Here is a 20,530-nt window from a genome sequence, read left to right on the forward strand (position 1 = left end):
AGAAACCTCTACACCAGAACGAAAACGTTGAAACCCTACTGTGAAATATGCCGAATTTTCTCTTTATTTTACTCCATGTTTGCGACGCTATAACTCACGAACGACTTAAAAGAAACGACAATCAATCAAACATGTGTTAAAAAAAGGTATAGCATGACCCGATGCGATGAATAAGAGCTAGAACTACGCGCTTTCAAGCGCTAACTAGCGAAAAGCACCGCAAGACTTTTTGACAACCATAATATTGAGATTTATTATATCATATGTATTTATTTATAAATTAATATGATATATATTTTGGCAATGAAGCACCAGGAAATTGTAATTAAAATCCCTTGGTAAATGATATTTCAAAAAAATCCATTTGGCTAATTTGACAGGACTGTCCTTAATTACTCAGCCAAACATGAGCGTGATCTGTTAACCAGTTTGGTTACAGCTGCTGCTTAAGAGGTTACATGGGTTTACGGGTTTGGAAAATTTGATTTTTTTTATTGTTTTATTAAATTATACAACACCTCTAGAATATTGTCCAAAAGTTGAACCGAGCAATAGTTTTGGAAACACAAGTACAATAGCAGTATCAGCAAGATTTGAGAAATTGTGCGCTCGAGGCTAGCTAGGCGAAGTGCGCCGTCTTTAAAGGCGTTTTGGTCGAAACTGTGTTTTTACATATCGTCGCATTTCCGCGAAAGTATCGTATGTTACTTTTTTATCGAAATTGAGATTTTAATGCCAAATTGTTAGAAAACTTATGTCTCACTATCCTGCAAAAATAATATAACTGAAAACGCTATAGTTCCAATAAAAACTAAGTTTCAATTTATCGTATGTAACTGTGAATTTTTCTGTTCGCGCAAAATTATCGTATGTCCATACAAATTTTTTTTGCATGTGGAACGAATTACTGCAAAGGCACAAAAATATAGAGAGATAACAACATTTTCATATCTTCATTATGTGCTCTTTCGATTTTGCCGTTAATTCCTCTTTACGCCGTTAATTCTTGGTGTACGTTTTGATATTCATTGATCTATCTGGTGATAAAAGCTGTGAAAGTCCAAATTAGTCTTCATTTAGTTTCAAACACATCAATAGTGAACAAAATATAAACAGTTGTGATCAACAAATGATTTGTTTGTTATGGAATTTACCCATGGAAAAGTAAGTAGTTACTTATGTTTCACTTAATTATTGTCGAGTTATTCAAAAGTGATGTGGTCTCTGTGTATTTGTATGTATGCCTATAATTGTTTCGTTTAGCTAGCTCATGAAGTGTTTTTAGATAGATGTGAAGTGTAAGTAAATAAGTAACAATATAAATGTATCAATTGCAGTCTATAAAATTAAGTTAAACTAACAAAATTTTAAACACCATAGCTTGTGAAATCACTAGTCCCATATAGTGATAGCGATAACGATGATGAAGAGTGCTGCGTTGGAAAACGTGGACTTAAGCGCAAACCAGTGAGAAAGGAAAAGAAGAAAAATTACAATAGAGTACTTCCTAACCCGTGTATAAATACCAAATGTAAGAAGGATTGTCGAAGTGTGCCAGACATTTCCCGGCAAAATATTAACGAACATTACTGGGGTATGTCAAACACAAGACGGCTAACATGGCTTCATGCAAATATCAAACAAAAGCAAATTAAAAAAAAGGCGAGCTGGGCAGGAAGCAAAGCGTGTGCAAAGACGAAACTGGACGTTTGAATATTCCCTATTGTGGGATGGAAAAATATTTAAAGTTTGCCAGAATTTTTTTTTGAAAACTTTAAATATTTCTCAAATGGTTTTGAGACATGCATTAAAGAAAACTATTAGTTTTGAAAGCCGAAAAAAAACACCACATAATAAAACAGACCATCGTAAAATAGAATTTATCAAAGATTACATAAAAAAGTTGCCAGCAGTACCATCACACTATTGCCGTAAAAATAATCAAAAAGTCTATTTACCAAGGGAATTCAGAAATGTATCCAATTTATATAAATTGTATCTTAATTATTTGGAAGATCAAGACTTAAATGAGTTCACAGTATCTTGCCGAATATTTCGAAATGTTTTTAATACAGAGTTTTCAATTGGCTTCCATTTGCCAAAAAAGGACAAATGCACGATTTGCGAAAATATAAAGTATATTAACAAAGATGATAGAGAAAAAGTTCAGAATTCAAAAGAATTTCAAATTCATATAAATATTAAAAAGTAAAGTACAGCTACTTTTCTCAAAGAACAAGCGGAAAGTAAAATGGGACAAAAATTTCTTTGCGCTAGTTTCGACATGCAAAAGGTTTTGCATACCCCTTTTTCAAAAATGTTACCCTTTTTTACTCACGCAAATACGCTTACTACAACCTAAGTGTGTATGAAAGTGGGACCCGAAATGGATACTGTTTTTTGTGGGGCGAAATCGATGGCAAGAGAGGCAGTAATGAAATATGCTCAGCTCTCTTGAGGTATCTTCTTATTCTAGATAGTCGGAAAAAAAACCGATGATCTGAGCCTTTATTGCGATAGTTGCTCAGGACAAAATAAGAACAAGGCTGTGCTAGCAATGATATCATATTTTTTAAATACTTATATTTTCCTAAAAACAATAAAGATTACCTATTTACTTCCCGGACACACTATGATGCCGGTTGACTCAGTACACAGCACTATAGAATCTTTTATCAGAAACCGTAATGTTTGGGCACCCAGTGAATGGCCGACACTGATTAGAAATTCAAGAACAAATCCGTCAGGGTACGAATGCATAGAATTACATCACACTGACTTTAAGCCATTGGAACTTTTTGCGAACTCACTATTTAAAAATAAAACTTTTAAACTTAAGTAAATTACGTATCGCTATTATTAGAAAAGAACAATTGTCAATAGATTTAAGCTACGAGTATTTCGAAAAACACAAACAAAAAAACTTGATTAATTTGTTCAACGTTAACCAAAACATTGAATCAGAAGATTAAGCAGTTTATATGGTTAAAGTATATAGTACCTTTGTTAAAATGCAACAAATAAATTATCGTATACTTCTTGCGGCTAATAAAAACATATCATTAAAGTATCGTATGTTTAAATATCCTTATTTTTTTTAGAAACAGATAAAGTTGGCGTTGTTCCTTTACTGTGAAAAAAATTTGTATGCGTCGTGTCGAATCCAATGACTTAAAGATTTTGAACAATTTGACTTTGAAAAAAATTGAAATCATTTTATTTGTTTTGTAGAAAATGTCTGCCAAATTTCCAATTTTAATTTATTTCTTCGTAGCAAGTTCTAAGTATTTTTTCACTTTAGATGATTCTGTATTGTGTTATCCGGCCAACGCGGACGCATCTTTTTTCCGTGGGGTCACCAGAAATGGCGTCGTAATGGCCGTGTTTAAAATATCTTTTCCAAAAATTTCGGAATTGCTTTGTTAATAGAGTATGTTTGAAACAATAAAAATTCTAATAAAATATTTCACATTTTATATGACAAAAAAATTGTTGAAAAAATCGGTTTTTTACCCGAGGAAACCCATGTAACCTCTTAAGTCGGTACACCTCAGTAGTGCGTTGCAATTTTTACAATAGATTAAAGTATCGAATTAAGAATTTGTTTATAATTTTGTATTTCTAATCAAAATTGGTCTGCAGAATCGTTGCTAATGTTGCAAAAGGCTTACAGTGATTCAGTTTTATCAAAAATACAAGCCTACGAGAGCTTCAAATCCATTCAAAGATAGTGGGGAGATCGTTCAAGACATGCCTCGTACTGTACGACCTTCGACTTCTTCAACTGATGAAAATATTAAAAAAGTGACGGATATGGTGTTTGAAAATAGTCACGCAGCGTTAGCGTGTTAGCGAGGTGGCATTAGCGCTTGACGTTGGTGGATATTTTGGGTGGATGCATTTGTTTTTCGACAATCACACGTGCGTCCTCAGAACTACAAAAGCGACAATTTTGGTGATTAACAAACCAAAAGTTGAATTAGGATTTCTGGATTGTCTCCGATACTTTCGCGCATTGCTTAGATATTGTCATTTGAACGTCTAGTTTTTGGACGATCAGTGTGTTTGGCGTCTCCAAGGTATCTTGTCTCCTATTTTTTCGGTTAATCTCTTCACATTTGGTGAAGTTAAAACACTATTCCGACCATATTTTGTAAGAAAATTTCGAACTGGCTCCACGCATTCATATTTTTTATTAAGAATTAACATAAATTACTGCAAATTTAAGTCTAAAGTTCATTTTGGGACACCATATTTGCCTATTTTCAGAAATTGTTACTAAGTCATGACAAAGACAATATTTATAGTATATATAGCTCGTCCATACTGCTCAAAGCACCTTTTGAAAGCTTTCTCGTTTTATAACAGTCGTTTTACAATACTCATTAAGATTCGATTTTGGAGGCAATGCGGTTCTTTCAATCAAGTGTGTCATTGTGCTTTGCTCTTTTCACCGCAAATTTTATTTTAAAATTAGTTTAGAAAGTTTTCAAGTAGTAGTAATTGTTAAGCAAACATATTTACTTTCATTTTATATAAATTAATTTGCGAGAAGTCGTAAATTTCACTATGAGAACAATATATTTGCGGTTCGAATTGATTAAATTGGATTGCTTAAGAAGATTTTGTAAAAAAAATGTTAAAAATTTCGCATGAAAAATATTCTAACAAAATTCTTTACTGGAAATAAATTGAAATTATTTATTTCAATTTCTTACGGTTTTTAATAATTTTTGCACGAATGTGAATATTGCATTTCGAAGTTATGAAAAGGTATGTGTGGCAGGTATTTCTCCCTCAAACTCGCATGAGACTTTTTACACCCTGAACAGGTTGTAAAAAGTTCGCCAAAATGTTTGTAATATGTACCAGCCCGTTCGCCCGACTGCCCGCTTGTCTGTCCGTTTGTCTATCTGTATTTATATATATGTAAACTACTCTTTCAGTTTTTGAGATATCGACTGATGAATTTTTGCATAAGTATATCCCCTCCTCTTCAAGAAGCCACTTATAAGTCAGAACCGCTGATATCGGATAACTATAGCATATAGTTGCCATACACACTGAACTATTGGAATCAAGTGCTTGCATGAAGAATTTGTTCATTTGACGAGATATCGTCATGAAATTCGGAAAAGAGTAATGCCTAGGGCAATACTGCAATCTCCAAACAAATTGCCCAGATCGGACCTCTTTAGCATAAGTTGTTATATAAATTGAGCGATCAAAGTCTTGATAAGGATATTTCTGTATTCTTTTTGCGATAAGAAATGTTCATGTGTGGGGTATTATCCGTATGTTGTTCTCTGTTTTTATACTCTTGCAACATGTTGGTACAGAGTATTATAATTCTGTTCTCTTAACGGTTATATGTATCACCTAAAATTAATCGAGATAGATGTAGGGTTATGTATATTATATATGAATGATTAGGATGACGATACGAGTTCAAATCGGAGCAACTGTCTGTTTGTCCGTTCGTTCAAGCTGTAACTTGAGTAAAAATGGAGACATCGTACTGAATCTTGGTATGTGCGTTTCTTATTTCAAAACCAAATTTAAAGAAACCCTATAAGATACCAAAACAGAACACTAAATTAAGATATATAACTGTAATTTGCCACAGAATAGCAAGTTTTGCCTGCGGGCTAAAAAATTTGAAAAAGTGGGCGCGTCCCCACCCTCTAATAAGTTTAATGTACATGTTTCTCAAACCGTTAAAGTCAAAATAAACAAATTCATTCAAGATAAATCCCAAAAGCTATAGTGCATCGATGAATTTAGTATAACTTTTGGTGATGTATGGTGAGTTCAATCAAGGTCGATGATCACTTCAAGACGAATTTCGTGGAGGTCGGAGGTTGTTCCGGAAACTATTGATGCAAACTGATTTTGCAAGATCGTGAAGTGACCTATCGTCAGATTGAAACAGCTATAAGCATTAGAGGAACCAGCACACATTCACACAAACATTTGGCCGTAAAAAAATGTATTCACGTTGAATCCCACACAATTTGTCGACCATCAAAAAAAAAACAGCTGGTGTCGATTGGTCGAGAGAAATGTTATAAAAATTCGATAGCGGTGCTTTGTAACACGTCTATGACACGGTGAAAGCTGATGATCAGCTCGAAAGTAAGCAGCAGTCGATTGTATGGGTGTTTCAAGATGAGCCGAATCTAATAAAAGAATGTTCGCGCACGAAGCACTTCCGAGAAAATGGTTGCCTTTTGTTTGTGAAAAACTTGACATGTCGCCACCATACGACGAGAGCAACGTGGGTCAGTAAATTCTGAATGGTACACAAGCATTTTTGTGCCAATTGTCTTTGAAGAAATGAGCAAAACCGACCACCGAAGATGAATCACTCTTCACCACAACAACGCGAGCTCTCTTACATCGACTGAAACAACTACATATATTTTTGAGCGCTTAAAACATAGATTTGATGAGTCAGTCCTGACTTGGCTCGAATGACTTCATACGAACGTTCCCGTTAACGTTTTTCGACACCTGAAGAGGCGGTTGATGCGTTCAGACTGCATATACTATATGTATTAGAGATTGCTCAATCAATGCATGCAAACGTGTAAAGATCTTCTTGGAGAATATTGGTGATGGTATGCGAGATACCTTGACGAAACACTGGGAACATTTTGTTAGTATGTGACATGTTAATAGTATGTAGTATTGGCAAAAAGAGATAAAATCGGGCTGATACTACCCAACTGCCATAATGATAATTCTAATATTTTTTTGCAGACGCGAGTTATCTATATTGCTATAAAGTTGCCATTCAAACTGACCGTTCAAACTCTAGATAAAGACCTTTTTATGCTCTTATTTGCGATAAGAAATGTCCATATCAGTGGTATTATCCATATAGAGATATTAAAATATAGCAATGAAACTAAGTCTAAGCTAACGATCATTCTTCGAATAATGAATATTGAATTCTTTGGCAACATTTTGTAACATAAAGTTTTGCCAGCGCTTGAAAGAATTCCGCTGGTTTTGATTCCTGAAAGTTGCAAGAGCGAAAAATGTTTGGTTATACCCGAACTTAGCCTTTCCTTACTTATTATTCTTAGCAAATTTGATTACTTTTATGTGGGTTTAGGTGTGTGTGTGTGTAATAATGTGGAATAGAGAATATTTTTGATAAATGCTTGCTGCTCGAATTGGCAAAATATTTCAAGTAATTTATTGTTAAGCAATATTTTACAAGTTTTTAAAAACTTAGCCTATCATTTTTCAAATAAAATAACAACAAAAACGACAAAAAACGCTCCATTTAGCTCTCTGTTGCAAAAGAAAGCAATATACAGACACACAGTTGCAACTTGCAATATTTACCGGATTTTAATGAATATTTAAAGTATTTACACATGCAAAAGCGCAAAAACATACGCACACATGCATATATATATATACATGTGTGGATTTGTAGCAATTTCTGCTGAAATTTCATATTTTCCACTTTTAATTAAGCTCAATGTTCTGCATTCATATGCGCATGTAATTCCTTGTATTTAAAAGCAATGTGTAAATCACATACAACCAACCACACAGCCACGCACATCTACGGTTGCTCTTGTGTATTTGTTGTTCGGTTGAAAAGGTTAAAGTTTAAGACTTTGTTTGAGTTCAGATTAATCTGCTCTTTGATCTAAAACGAAATGCCAATGTTATGGTGATTTAAAACGTTTTAAATTCGGCTTATTGAAATCCATCTTGAGTGCACTTTCATAAATATTTATGTATTTGTTTGTATAGACACACATGTGTCAGCCAGTTGTATGCGCGGAGATTAAAAAGTGTCGGGATTTCAAAATTTCATTGAGTATGAATAATGTCGAGATGGAAATTATGAAATGGTATGAAAATAAATTTAAATAAAAATTGTTGATATTTTGTTTTGACATTTATGAGTATTTAAGAAATTTGATCTCTCTTTTGAGCTGAAGTGGTGAAGCGGCAAATATTTCTCTCTATGTAATAATATATTTGTTTGTGAAAGTTAGGGAGTTTCTGACTATTGAAAAATTAATTAGAAGAAAAAGTTGAAAAGAAGCTACGCTGCAAAAACGCAGTTGAGAATCATGATCTTCAAGACTTCCTTTTATTGAATGATGTAACTGCCAGTAGAAGTTTGACTTTGATGAAAACTTTGTTATACAATTGTCCCTAAAAGTGAAGAGAAATATCCAGTTTAGCTTATTCACATCACTTGAAATATTTTTCATACGAAACTTTTATTTTCCCACTCCCTTCTATTCTGTTATAGGCAATGGTAATGGTTGAGTCGTGACCAAGAATATGTCAAAAAATTTGCAAAGATTGACATAAAATATTTCTGGCATCAAAACTCGCAATGGAAGAAGTAAACAAATTTGGCTCAAATACCTAACAAACGTTATCTATCGGAACGAAGTAAGTTTTGTATGCGCTTGGACGCTATTAAACCGTAGTCATATTGTTGTAATATTATCCCCAACCTACAGTCTCAGCATTTTCAATGTAACAGCGAACGAGTATTTAGCCAATATCTCATCCAAAACAAGATTTGTGTTTGATTAGAAGCTTGACACTGTGCAAAATCGGATGACCGTGAGTATGATTTAGGCTATTCACCGTTTTGAGAGCACTGCTTATGCAGATCTGGTTTTGCTACATCTACAACAACAGCATCACATTCCTCATTGCTCAGGTACTCGTGTATATATATATATATATATATTTATATATTTTTATTTCGTGCCGTCAAATGCTCAATAATACTAAAGTCAATGTGCCTAACATGGCGAATGAGGAACAATTGCTTTTGTCCTCGCTAATCCAAACGCGTTGAATGATTCCCCGCAACATACACTGCATAAAGCAACAAGTTCTCGAATGTCGATTACAAATTGTTGAGTCTTATTTTCAACATATTTGTGACGCCCAGAACAATATTGAAGCTCTTTCTACGTCAGATAAATTGAGAACAGAAATTGAAGAAACGTATATTTCAACACAATCCAAAATTCTATCGTTAATCAATCCCAGAAACCGCGTTTTTGAGTCGAACACTAGCATTTTCGACGCAACGACTTTTATAAATATTATCAGTTACTATAATCACTCGCCTTTACTTTAATTGCCTAAATTTAAGGGCAAATATGCGGCACGCAGCCCTTAGCGTGTTCGAACCCTTTCAGGTAACCGAAGAAAATTACCCGAAGGCTATACAGCGGCTTAAGAGAAGATACAACAATAAAGTATTGATTTTTCAAGATCATATTACATCGCTTTTCAACACTCCGGCTGTGAAAAGATCTGACGCAAGTCTACTTTCATAATATTATCGACACTGTTGCAGCACTACGAGGTTCATTACTCTTGTTGGGCTCAAAAAGTGACGTAATGAATTCAAGGCTAATTTATGTCGTTCTAACCAAAATTGATTGTGATTGCTAATTTGTAAACAGTCAAAAGGAAGAGTTTGGCCATTTGCCATCGTGGGACGATTACTATCGTGGCACATGTGGGCTATAGGATGGCTGCGGAAGCGTTGAGATGCCGGCCTTGGTTAGGCGTTGTCGTGGTGCATCTTCCAATCGGCTGCGATGTCTTGTTGGGCTCGATTGGTCCTTCGTTGGAGTCTCTTGAGGACTTCCACATAAAAGTTGTCGTTGACGGTTTGTCCTGGAGGAACAAATTCGTGGTGGATGATGCCTTTGATATCAAAAAAGACAATAAGCATCGCTTTCAGTTTGGATTTGCTAATTCATCAGTGACCTCTTCCCGGCCTTTCAAAGAGGCCTGGTGACACCGAAACACACCACTTCTTGCTAAAGCAACATCTAGGTAAGCCAGCCTAATCATATCAAACGTCTCTGTCCATTTACTTTTCGGACAAACCCTATGTGTCATCAATCGCACCAAGAACTTAAAGGGAAAGACCAAACATCTGTGCCATTTACTTCACCGAATACATCGCATAAATCACCAACTAATTCATCGGTTTCACTCATCGCATGTATACTCAGACGGCAGCTATGAGAGTTTTAAACTCTAGTAAACAGCTGATTGTCATATTTATAATATTTTCAATGAAGATGGATAGAAGATAAACATTGCGGTTGTTAGCCGACCAAGTTTGAGGAAACCATTTTATATTACAAAAAGGCGTTATTTTTAAAACTGCATCATAACATAAAATTTCTTGTTTCATTATTGAAAATTTGAAAAACAGCTGTGAATGTTGCTTGTTTTTCATTCACAATAGATTAAAATTGGCAATTTTTAACAATGTTGCCAACGAAAATTCAGCTAACTCTCTAAAATTTTGAGGATTAAAAGGGAGTTAGCAACGGAGTTGTCTTCACTAACTCTTGAATTAATTCAGATTAATGCAGTTAATCCGGATTAACGCTGCCGTCTGTCAATGCTATTAATCTACATACAAGTTAAATTTGGAGTGATGCAGCCAGATCGCGCGTTATTGGATTCGTGTTTTGAATTAAATTTCATCATCGAAAAAACAGCGAAGCGATTGTAGCTTAAAAGGTTTTTCTCATATCAGGATATATCAGGTACGTCGGATATTCGTTCAAAGCATGCAGTAAAAATCAAATGTCAAATTGAAGATTTTTCTTGCATGTCGCAATTCGTTATAACTAAACAGATTACAACACAAATTTCTAGTAGTTTTATCAATACTTCTATATGGAATATTCTTGAGAATCTTATGCTTGCGGAACCATACTTCTACAAACCGCAACGTATAAGTTTATTGCTCAATGCAGACATATGTATCTTTACACACAATTTTACTTGGAAACGTCTTACCATAACTTCACAATAGTAAATTAGGTTGCATTGTTGGGGATAATTTTGGAAAGCTTTCGAACTCCCGCCCATCCATCGGCAATGTCACACCAAATTCAAATCTATCGAATATCGATTCGATTCGTCAACGTTTTTGGGAAATTTAAAATTTCACTGAAAAGGCAGCAACATTGTCCGAAGAAGAACGAAAAACATTTCATTGGAAACGTTCAAGTGAAAAGTGATGAAATGTACAAGTTGGGTACCATTTAAGGTATCACCTACATTATTAGGCAGCTCTTGCCACAATTCCAGGAAGAGATTTCTCGCTCTTAACGACGTCTATATAGAAATAGATTATTAAAAAACATGTATGCGGATTTCATAAAAAATCAAAGTTTTCAATGGCAACCATGTGCCCGAGTATCAACTGATTTTGTGGAGAACGAACCTCGTGAGCCATTGCAGTTGTTTCAATCCAAAACTATAATCTACGGTTTGCCTTCTGCATCATACCTAGCCAGTTTATTTCGCAGTTTATTTCATAGTGCTGACGTCAATGAAGCTGCCTTTCTCCTAGCATTGTCTGCTATTCGTGAAAATTTTTAAGTTGACGATTTGTTAAGCATAGAAAACTTGTTTTTCTAAGTTCTAAAACTGAAATTATAGAAGTTATTCGTTATCATGGTCTTACTAAATTTCACTCGAATTCTACACAATTATAATTATAATGAAGTCATAATTAAAAGAACTGAAGAAAACATTACCAAAGTTTTAGGTACGTCATGAAAACCTTTAACTGACACCCTTTGTTATCGCTTTGAATTACCAGATATGCAGTCAGTCACAAAGCGATCTGTTTTATCAATTATTTCCAAAATGTTTGATATACTCGATTTATTGAGACCCGTGATCATATGGTTCAAAATATTAATGCAAGAAATTTGGATTCGCCGATTAGATTGGGGTGAAACAATACCACCAGATCTTGATAACATTTGGTTGCAGATCAAAGACGATTTACACTTTTTATTAATAAAATCTAAGTTCCCTATTAAAGCACAATCGCTTCTTCGCTTAGTGTTATGTGCAGAACTGTTACTGAATAGGAGTTGGCAAAAAACTAAGGATAAGTTATTAAAATTTGGCACTAACACATATTTTTGTACTGACACAGAGATAGTGCTGAAGTGGCTGAACACTCATTCGGCCACATTAAATTGCTTTGTTGTCAAACAAGTCTCTGAAATTCAAGAAATTTCAGAAGGCATTAACTGGAAACACGTACCAAGTACGCATAATCCCGTAGACATCGTTTCACGCGGCTGCAACGTTCTGGATCTTGTAAGTACGATTTGGTTCCCTGGACTAGAGCTTAAACCTATTGAAAAATTCTTCGAAATGGCCTGTAAGAAAGAAGGAACATACCATTAAAAGCAAAGATTTGGAATGACGGAAGGGAGTCAAGCTCAAGTGTAGCAAAAGCAGCAAAGAGGGAAACAACGTCAATATTGTCATCAACCGCTGTCCATCGTACCATCGACGATTCGCATCGCTGCATATATCATTCGTATTTTCAGCAAAGTTGCTGTTAACAATAAACTTACCAGCAATGATTATTCATCTACCTGTAGAGGAACTCCAGCAAACTTTGGCGGCAAATCGTTGCAGCTATTCAACGGATCAAATTCGCTGAAGAACTCGAAAGACTTCAGAAAAAACTTTAAGGTAAATCGTTCGTATAGAAGCTGACTCTTCAAATGAATCTTAATCTTAATCTAGCGACAATTTCAGTACTCAGAGTCGGTGGCCGTTTGTCGAATGCACCAATTCCTTTTGATGCAAAATTTGCCGCACTTCTTCCGGAAGATTACCGATTTACATCGTTGTACTTAGTAGAATACCTTCACCGGAAGCATTTACGCATGTGTGAGCGAATCTGGGTTATAAATGCTCGCAAAATCGTGAGAAAAATCATTCAAAATTGCGTGCTCTGTTTCCATTATAAACCTAAATTAATTTGTCAAATTATGGCGGATCTTCCTGCCAATCGCTTGCAAATGCAACGCTTATTTCTAATTAATGGCGTTGACTTTTGCAGCCCTTTCAGTACAACCTATCGTCGTCGTGGAAGAGCTCTATACAAAACATACATAGCAATCTTAGTAAGCTTTGCATCAAAAGCCATTCATGCAGAATTAGTATTCGATCTCTCAAATAATTATTTTATAGTTTGTCTAAAACGTTTTGTAGGAAGACGCGGCATACCTCAATGCATTTACTGCGACAACGCCACAAATTTCGTTGCAAGGTATTTCATACTTACGCATTCATAAGCATATACACACAAGCTTACATAGCTAATGAGAAGATTAGGCATAAGACGGGATAAAAACCGGTGCTAGCATAACTTTAAGCACATTATTTATATATCATTAGGAGTGTTAAGTGGAAAATATATTTAATGTAAAACTTAAATTAAATAAAATTAAATCATTAACTTGGCATTGATTTATTATTGGGCTCTAAAAATTTAAATATACAGTGTCGGACAAAACTCATTGGACTAACTCGAGTCTCACACATGTTCCGTCATAACATTTTACATAGATGCATTAAAAGAATAACTTTTTTTGCAAAAGAAAGATCACATATTCTATATTAAGAAACAATGCAATTTTATTTTTCAACTTTTATGTAAGATTTATAAATTATAACAGAAGGGAAAAAAGTAAAAAATTCGTGCGACATAACTCATTGGACTAACACTTGGATATCGAAGTAACCACTTCCAATGAATTAATTTTCCGTTATCTGGCGGGAAAAGAATTTAGAAGGTACTTACAATAATTATAATTATTATAAATCGTAGATCACACTTATTCGAGTTGCTTATTTTAATGATAACGAGTGTGTTGTGAAATATTTAGAGTTGTCCCGAATAATGCTACTAAAAAATTATTTTTGATAAAAATAGTAGACAAAACACATTTAACTGAACTTAAATTATTAATTGTAAGCAAATTCACCAAAAATGTGCGGAAAAGAAGTTTTACAAAAATTATTCTCTGGGGAAAACAACTGTTTTTGCTATTTTAGGCAAGAACAAAGCTAAAGGAACTGTTAAAAAACTAAATATTGGAATACGTCCCAGAGTCAATTCGGTAACGTATGACTTGCGAATAGTGCGCGAGTTTATAAAATATCCCCAGATATCAACAAACAATGTTGTAGATAGCTCACAACTAAGAGAGAGTACGCGTACAATACAACGGCGCGCCGTTAATGTTGGTCTTTTTAGCTTCCGTGCAGTGAAAAAATCTTATATTTCCAAAAAAATCGGTTAGCACCTTTGGAATTTGCGAAACTGCATATAAATTGGTCTGAAGAGCAATGGAAGTCGATATTGTTTTCAGATGAGTCCAAATTTAATTTGCAGGACTCAGATGGAATGACAGGCATACGAAGACCAACATGAAGCGTTTAGAGCGTCGATATTTGCAGGGTGCAGTAAAGCATGAAAGGGTAATATAATGGTGTGGGAATGCTTTTCTGGTCAGGGCGTAGGACCAATTTACAGAATAGAGGCGAACATGGATGGGTTCCAATATAAAAATATACTGCAAACCCAAATGTTACCTCACGCTATCCAAAAAATGCAGCCTGATTGGCAGTTTCAACATGACAATGACCCCAGGCACACCCTCAGAGTTGTGAAGGTTTTTGGAATAATAAGTTTATGTTATAAGATGGTCCGACCAGTTTCGTGACATAAATCCGATTAAAAACTTATGGGAAATTGTCAACAGGCAAATTAAAGAGGAACAGGTCCACGGTTATAAAAACCACCTACTTGATGTCTTAAAACGAGCCGAGAATGGAATAAATGATTCACATATTAGTAATTAAATTTCATTTATGCCTAAAAGATGTGTTGCAATCAAAAAAAAAAAAATAATGGCTACTCAGTAAAATATTAATTTAAAAGTAATTTATTTTCATATTTAGCTAAAGTCCAATGAGTTATGTCGCACGAATTTTTTACTTTTTTCCCTTCTGTTATAATTTATAAATTTTACATAAAAGTTGAAAAATAAAATTGCATTGTTTCTTAATATAGAATATGTGAACTTTCTTTTGCAAAATTATTCCTCTAATGCATCTATGTAAAATGTTATGACGGAACATGTGTGAGACTCGAGTTAGTCCAATGAGTTTTGTCCCACACTGTATACTACTACTGTAGTGCGACTTTTTAATTTAAATTTCGCGCGAAAATCCATTCGTCATTGCAAGATATACCAGATATATTTTTATGACCCGGAAACAGCGGGATTGTCCGCATAGACTTTAGACTTTACATATCACCACAGGATGAAGTCTACGATCTTGGTGGCTAATCTAACGACCCAAAACGTGAAACTATGTATCTGCTCACCGAAGTGTTCTTTCAATAAATCCATTGATTGATGTGATGAGTGGATAGCTTTTGAATCTCTTCAGGTTGCTTTTCGTCCCAAATACTACAATCTTGTGTGTTTACAGCTTGAGCGAGAAACGCGCTTAATCGCTGAAAAAAAAATGGCTCGGAAACGTCGGATGTTCTTCGAACTTTTCAAAATTATATATAGTGAAACGATTTCACTTGAGAAGGTCGAGCGGCTTTAGTTCTTGCAAAAGCTGTATTTTGTACGCTTTGAATTTCGTAAAGCTTTTCATAATGAAATGCCAAACAATACTGAAAACGAATATTGAAAAAAAGACCTCTATTTGGATGACCCATTGTTTGAGGAAGTATTTAGCATATACTATAATTTTTTATTATGACCATGAACTTAGCTTAATTATAAAAATAAGGGCTTGTCTTTAGGTCTTATAAATAGTTTCGTGCGAAAGACTGCCTCGACTGGCTTGAATAAATTCCAACCGAGTTTCCAAATTTTCGTCAAGTTTTTGCAGCGTTTGTGACCGTATATCGGCAGTAACGACCCCATTTTTATTTTTCAAGGTGTAAATCGTGTTGGGCTTAACTACATACACAAGCGACTTTACATAATTCTATCTAAAATAGCCTAGCCGCGTTATATCGCATTATCTTAGAGGCCACGCCATAGACCAACGTCTCGAGCTATGGCATTCATCAAAAGTTTCCTTCACTAAATTGATTGTTTCGCATTAAAAGTCATTAATCATGACTGTAACATTATGACTGGCATAACTTTTGAAGAAATATATAATAAACAGTTACTTTTTTAAGTTATAACGGCTTCTCAATAATGACTTGTGGATTATCAACACTCCGTGACGGCAAGATAATTTTCTTTATTAATTCAACTAAAAGTGGGCGTCATCGCTGAACAACAGTTTCTTCTGAAAATCAGTGTGGGTGGCCATATGTATGTGAAGCTTGATGGTAGTTCGGCTTCAATTCTTTGGATGAGTTGGATTTTGCAAGCTCACCAACCAATATTCTTCTGGAAAATCTTCCATAAAGTTTCAGTATTTGCGCGTGATGGCGAATGGACTCATTCATTTCTACTCCAATACTCTGCTCCGTATCAGCAATAGCTTCTTCGGTGCGCTATGTATGACGTTTCTGAAAATCCGCATTACCCATCAGAGTAAATGTGCGAAACGGATTTATCGAATTATCGATCAAATATTGGACGCAGTCTGCGCATCCAAATAAATATTGCTTTATTGAAAAATACAAACCTAAAAAGCACCCGTTAGTACTAAGTAATCGATGAAAATTATTTTATTATTTTAGAGCCATTAATCTATGACCACCAGTTTGATATTTTTATAACTTTTTCTATGCCAATATGAGTGAATTGTATGCCATTATGCAATATTATTTGTATGTATGTATGTATGTAAATGTCGAGAGTCTTCGATGGTGTGCATTATAACCATTGCTTGATGCAGCGCTTTCTCCTGTTTCGGTTGCCTAATTCAGCTCACCGCATCAAAAAACAAAAACAAAACCGACAAACTTTTTATTTGCATTGACAGCACAAAAAAAAAAATGCAAAAGAAAGACAGGAGGGCGAAACAACTATCAAATATAAAAAAGTGTGGTCAGCAAAGCAAAGTCAAAAGCGTGAAAGGAGTGAATTGAAATCAAGCAAAATTTGAAAGAAACAAAACAAAAAAGACAGAGCCGAAAGAAATATTAAACGGAAATGTCTCGGTGACTGGCCGACTCTATGAGGTGTTACGGACGTCAATTGTTCGAAAGTGAAAATTCGATTTTGTGGTAAAATCAAGCCATTTTTTGCAACCGCATGCCGGCTAGCGACAGAAAGAGCCGGTAAACTCATGTGGACGTGGAGTGTGGGCTTGTAAGTTTGCTAATACACAAACACATACACACATATGTTTGTGTGTGCGCGCTTTTGCGTTGTGAAAAAAGGCCGACAAAGACAAGCAAACCAGCGAAACAGCAAACAACTAAAAGGAGCATATTTAAAAAACAACAATACCAATAAGGGCAGGCAGCCACAAATGGCTAACACACAACTCTCCGGCAACAACAATAACAAAGCCGAGGTAAAATCTGTAATTTAACAGCAACACGATAAGTCGACGAAGTGTGCCTCACAAATTTGCTGCTGGACAGTAGGTTTGCTCTAGCCGGGCGGCATTGCTTCGGTGTAGTTATTGTTGTTGTTGCTGTGTTGGTAGACAGCCGAAACTTCAACGAAAAATAAACTTCAAAAATTGGTTTCAGCATTTGCATTGAAAAATCCAATCAAGCCAACGAAAAGACAACAGACACCGTGAGGTTTGCAGATGCAACTGTGTGTGAGAGTGTATGTAAGCGTGTGTGTGGTAAAAGGCAAAGCAGCAGCAGAAGGCTGGCTGCAGTCAGCCGCAGACAATCAAATGGAACTTGTAGCGCAAACAAATGAATTTTACTCCACGAGTACATTCACAAACACACACACACGGATATACCTGTGGCTACATATGTGTGTGTGTTTGTGTCTGCCCGCATGCGAGAGTTTGCATGCTTCACGTTACCTCACCGCAAATGAGCGCAAACGAGGCGTCCGCTTGCCGTTTGTGCGGCGAAATCGAATGTGAAACGCTGTTGTTCTTGTCGGTGCTGTTAAAGTTATATGTTACCTATACGCAATGTTGTACTGCAGCGTGATGAGACGGTGATACAACAGCAGGCAATATTTGCTGTTTTCGGCTTTTTATGGTTCGATTCTCTGCTTGCTTTATGAGGTTTCGCTTTTCTCAGCAATTATCGTGGAAATATCTGCGAGGATATAGACATTCATCAATGAATAAAGTAGTCAGAGAGACATAAATAATTGGAGTAATCGGAGAAACATGTCATGAAATTATTTAAAGTGGTGAATCATTAAAATTTTATTATATATTTATTAGTAAAGACGAACTTTGCTAAGGCCACGGTGCTCAATAGATCTTTTGCATTTAACTCTAAACCAAAAGAATCTCTGAGTTGCACATAAGCGGTTCATCGATTCCCGCCTACTAGGTGCACGTAAGGTTCATTGCTTCAGTACTAGAAAGAAAGATGGCAGTGGAGATCCCACTCGTTCCCAATTCGATGTGAGCGGAGCAAGGGTTGTTCATCTAGCTACCACAGCAGTTTTTCGAGTCTCATGATAAAGTAACTGGATGCTATTTCTAGTGAGAACAGACATTTCTTGCCTAAAAACACTGTAGTGATCCGATAGCTAAAAGCTAAGCTCGACGGAGAGCTTCTTACAGAGACCTCCCCCTTTAACTTTCTCTTCAAGCTTCGACCTATCTTTGAATATGCTCACTGTGCCTATTTCCAGCGACTCTCTCCCATTCAAATATCCCTTGTCGGTGTATGAGTAAAGAAAAGACCACCACCAGTAGCCTCTGCGATGCAGGGATCCAGTTGATTAAATAATGTGGGTGCTTTGTAGAAATGCTATCATCTTCTTATTTATTTGCCAATTCGTATTCGAATATTGGTGATCATATAACATTTAATAATATGTACAATATTAATAAGCTAAATATTAATATAATAATGTAATGTTTACATGTTAAATATATACTACATATTGTATATTGAAAGAAAAAAATAAAAAATATCACAGATTTTGAGTTATCGCAGCATATTTCTCTCTATCTCTCGCCACATCTATAAGGTTGCCAATGTTCTGGATTCCGGTCCATTGTCGAATGTTTTGAACCTCGTTTTCCTTCAATTTTTCCTTGGATAATTATTTGTAGAAGCTCATACTTAGAGTGCCTCATAATATGTCCTAGGTAGGCTGCTTTTCTTTGTTTTATAGTCCTTAACAACTCTCTATTGCGGTTCACTCTTCTCAAAACTTCACCGTTTGTAACTCGATCTGTCCATGGGATTTTTTAGATTCTTCTAATAGGCCATAGCTCGAAGGACTCTAGCTTGTTCATATCTGTGATTTTTAGAGTCCACGTTTCCATCGCATAGAGAAGCACTGACCAAACATAACAATTTAAAAAACGTATTTTGGTTGTCATGTTGAGGTCATCGCTATATAATATGTTTTTGTATTTGAGAAAAGTTGTTCGCGCAAATTCGATTCGACTTTTTATTTCTTTTGAACAATCCCATCTTTCATTGATCTGACAACCAAGGTACTTGAAATTTTTAACTCTTTCGATTGGATTGTTATTAATCATGAGGTGTGTGTCATTGTATATGTTTTTGCTACTAATAATCATGTACTTCGTTTTGTTTATGTTAATGTGTAGGCCATATTCGTCACTACGTAAGTTAACTCGGTTTACAAGTTCTTATAATCCCATCAGGCTATCGGCTATAAGTGTAGTGTCATCTGCATAGCGTATATTATTGATGAAAATAACATTCACTTTCACACCGTGATCCTTGTCTTATGCCTCGTGAGATAGATATTTCTTCGGTTATATCACCATTGATGCTTACATGGGCAGTTTGTTGCCAATATAGATTTCTTATGCAACGAATCTCTTTGTCATCTATTCCCGTAGAATGAAGAATTCCCATAAGTTTATCGTGTTTATCAATAAAGCATAAAAATACATCTTTTTGGACAACTTTACAGTTTTGAACCAAGACTTGTATACAGAACAATGTCTCGCGTGTTCCAAGACCTTCTCTGAAGCCAAATTGCGTCCTACCTATTGACTCTTCACATTTCTTATATATTCTGGCGTGAATGACTTTTAGATATATCTTAAGAGCATGTAACATTGGACTAATTAGTCTGTACTCACTACAATGTTTCGCATTATTTTTCTTAGGTAGAGGTATGAATGTTGATTTTAACCAGTCTTTTGGATATTGGCCATTGTCATAAGCTTGGTTAAAAAGCTTTACTAAGAGAGTCATATTTTTGTCATTTATTAACTTTAAAATTTCAGCTGGAACCTCATCCGGACCTGTTGCTTTGTAATTTTTCATGGATTGTATAGCTCTCTCTATTTCGCCTCTCGTAATATAATTGCCAGTTGGTGTGTGATGAAGATGAAGATTCTGGTTCAATCTACTGTCATCCGAAAAAACGTTTTCAATATACTTTTTCCATATACTTTTCTTTTCATTTATATCAAACACCACTTTATTGTTTTCATTTATGAGGATTGACGGCGGATTTTTACGATGAATACCTCTGGCTTCTTTCAATTTTTTGTGTAAATGGAAGGTATCATGTAAAAATGTTATTATCACCTGTTT

The sequence above is a fragment of the Bactrocera tryoni genome, chromosome 1 (genome assembly GCF_016617805.1).
Source record: "Bactrocera tryoni isolate S06 chromosome 1, CSIRO_BtryS06_freeze2, whole genome shotgun sequence".
Classification (NCBI taxonomy): Eukaryota; Metazoa; Arthropoda; class Insecta; order Diptera; family Tephritidae; genus Bactrocera; species Bactrocera tryoni.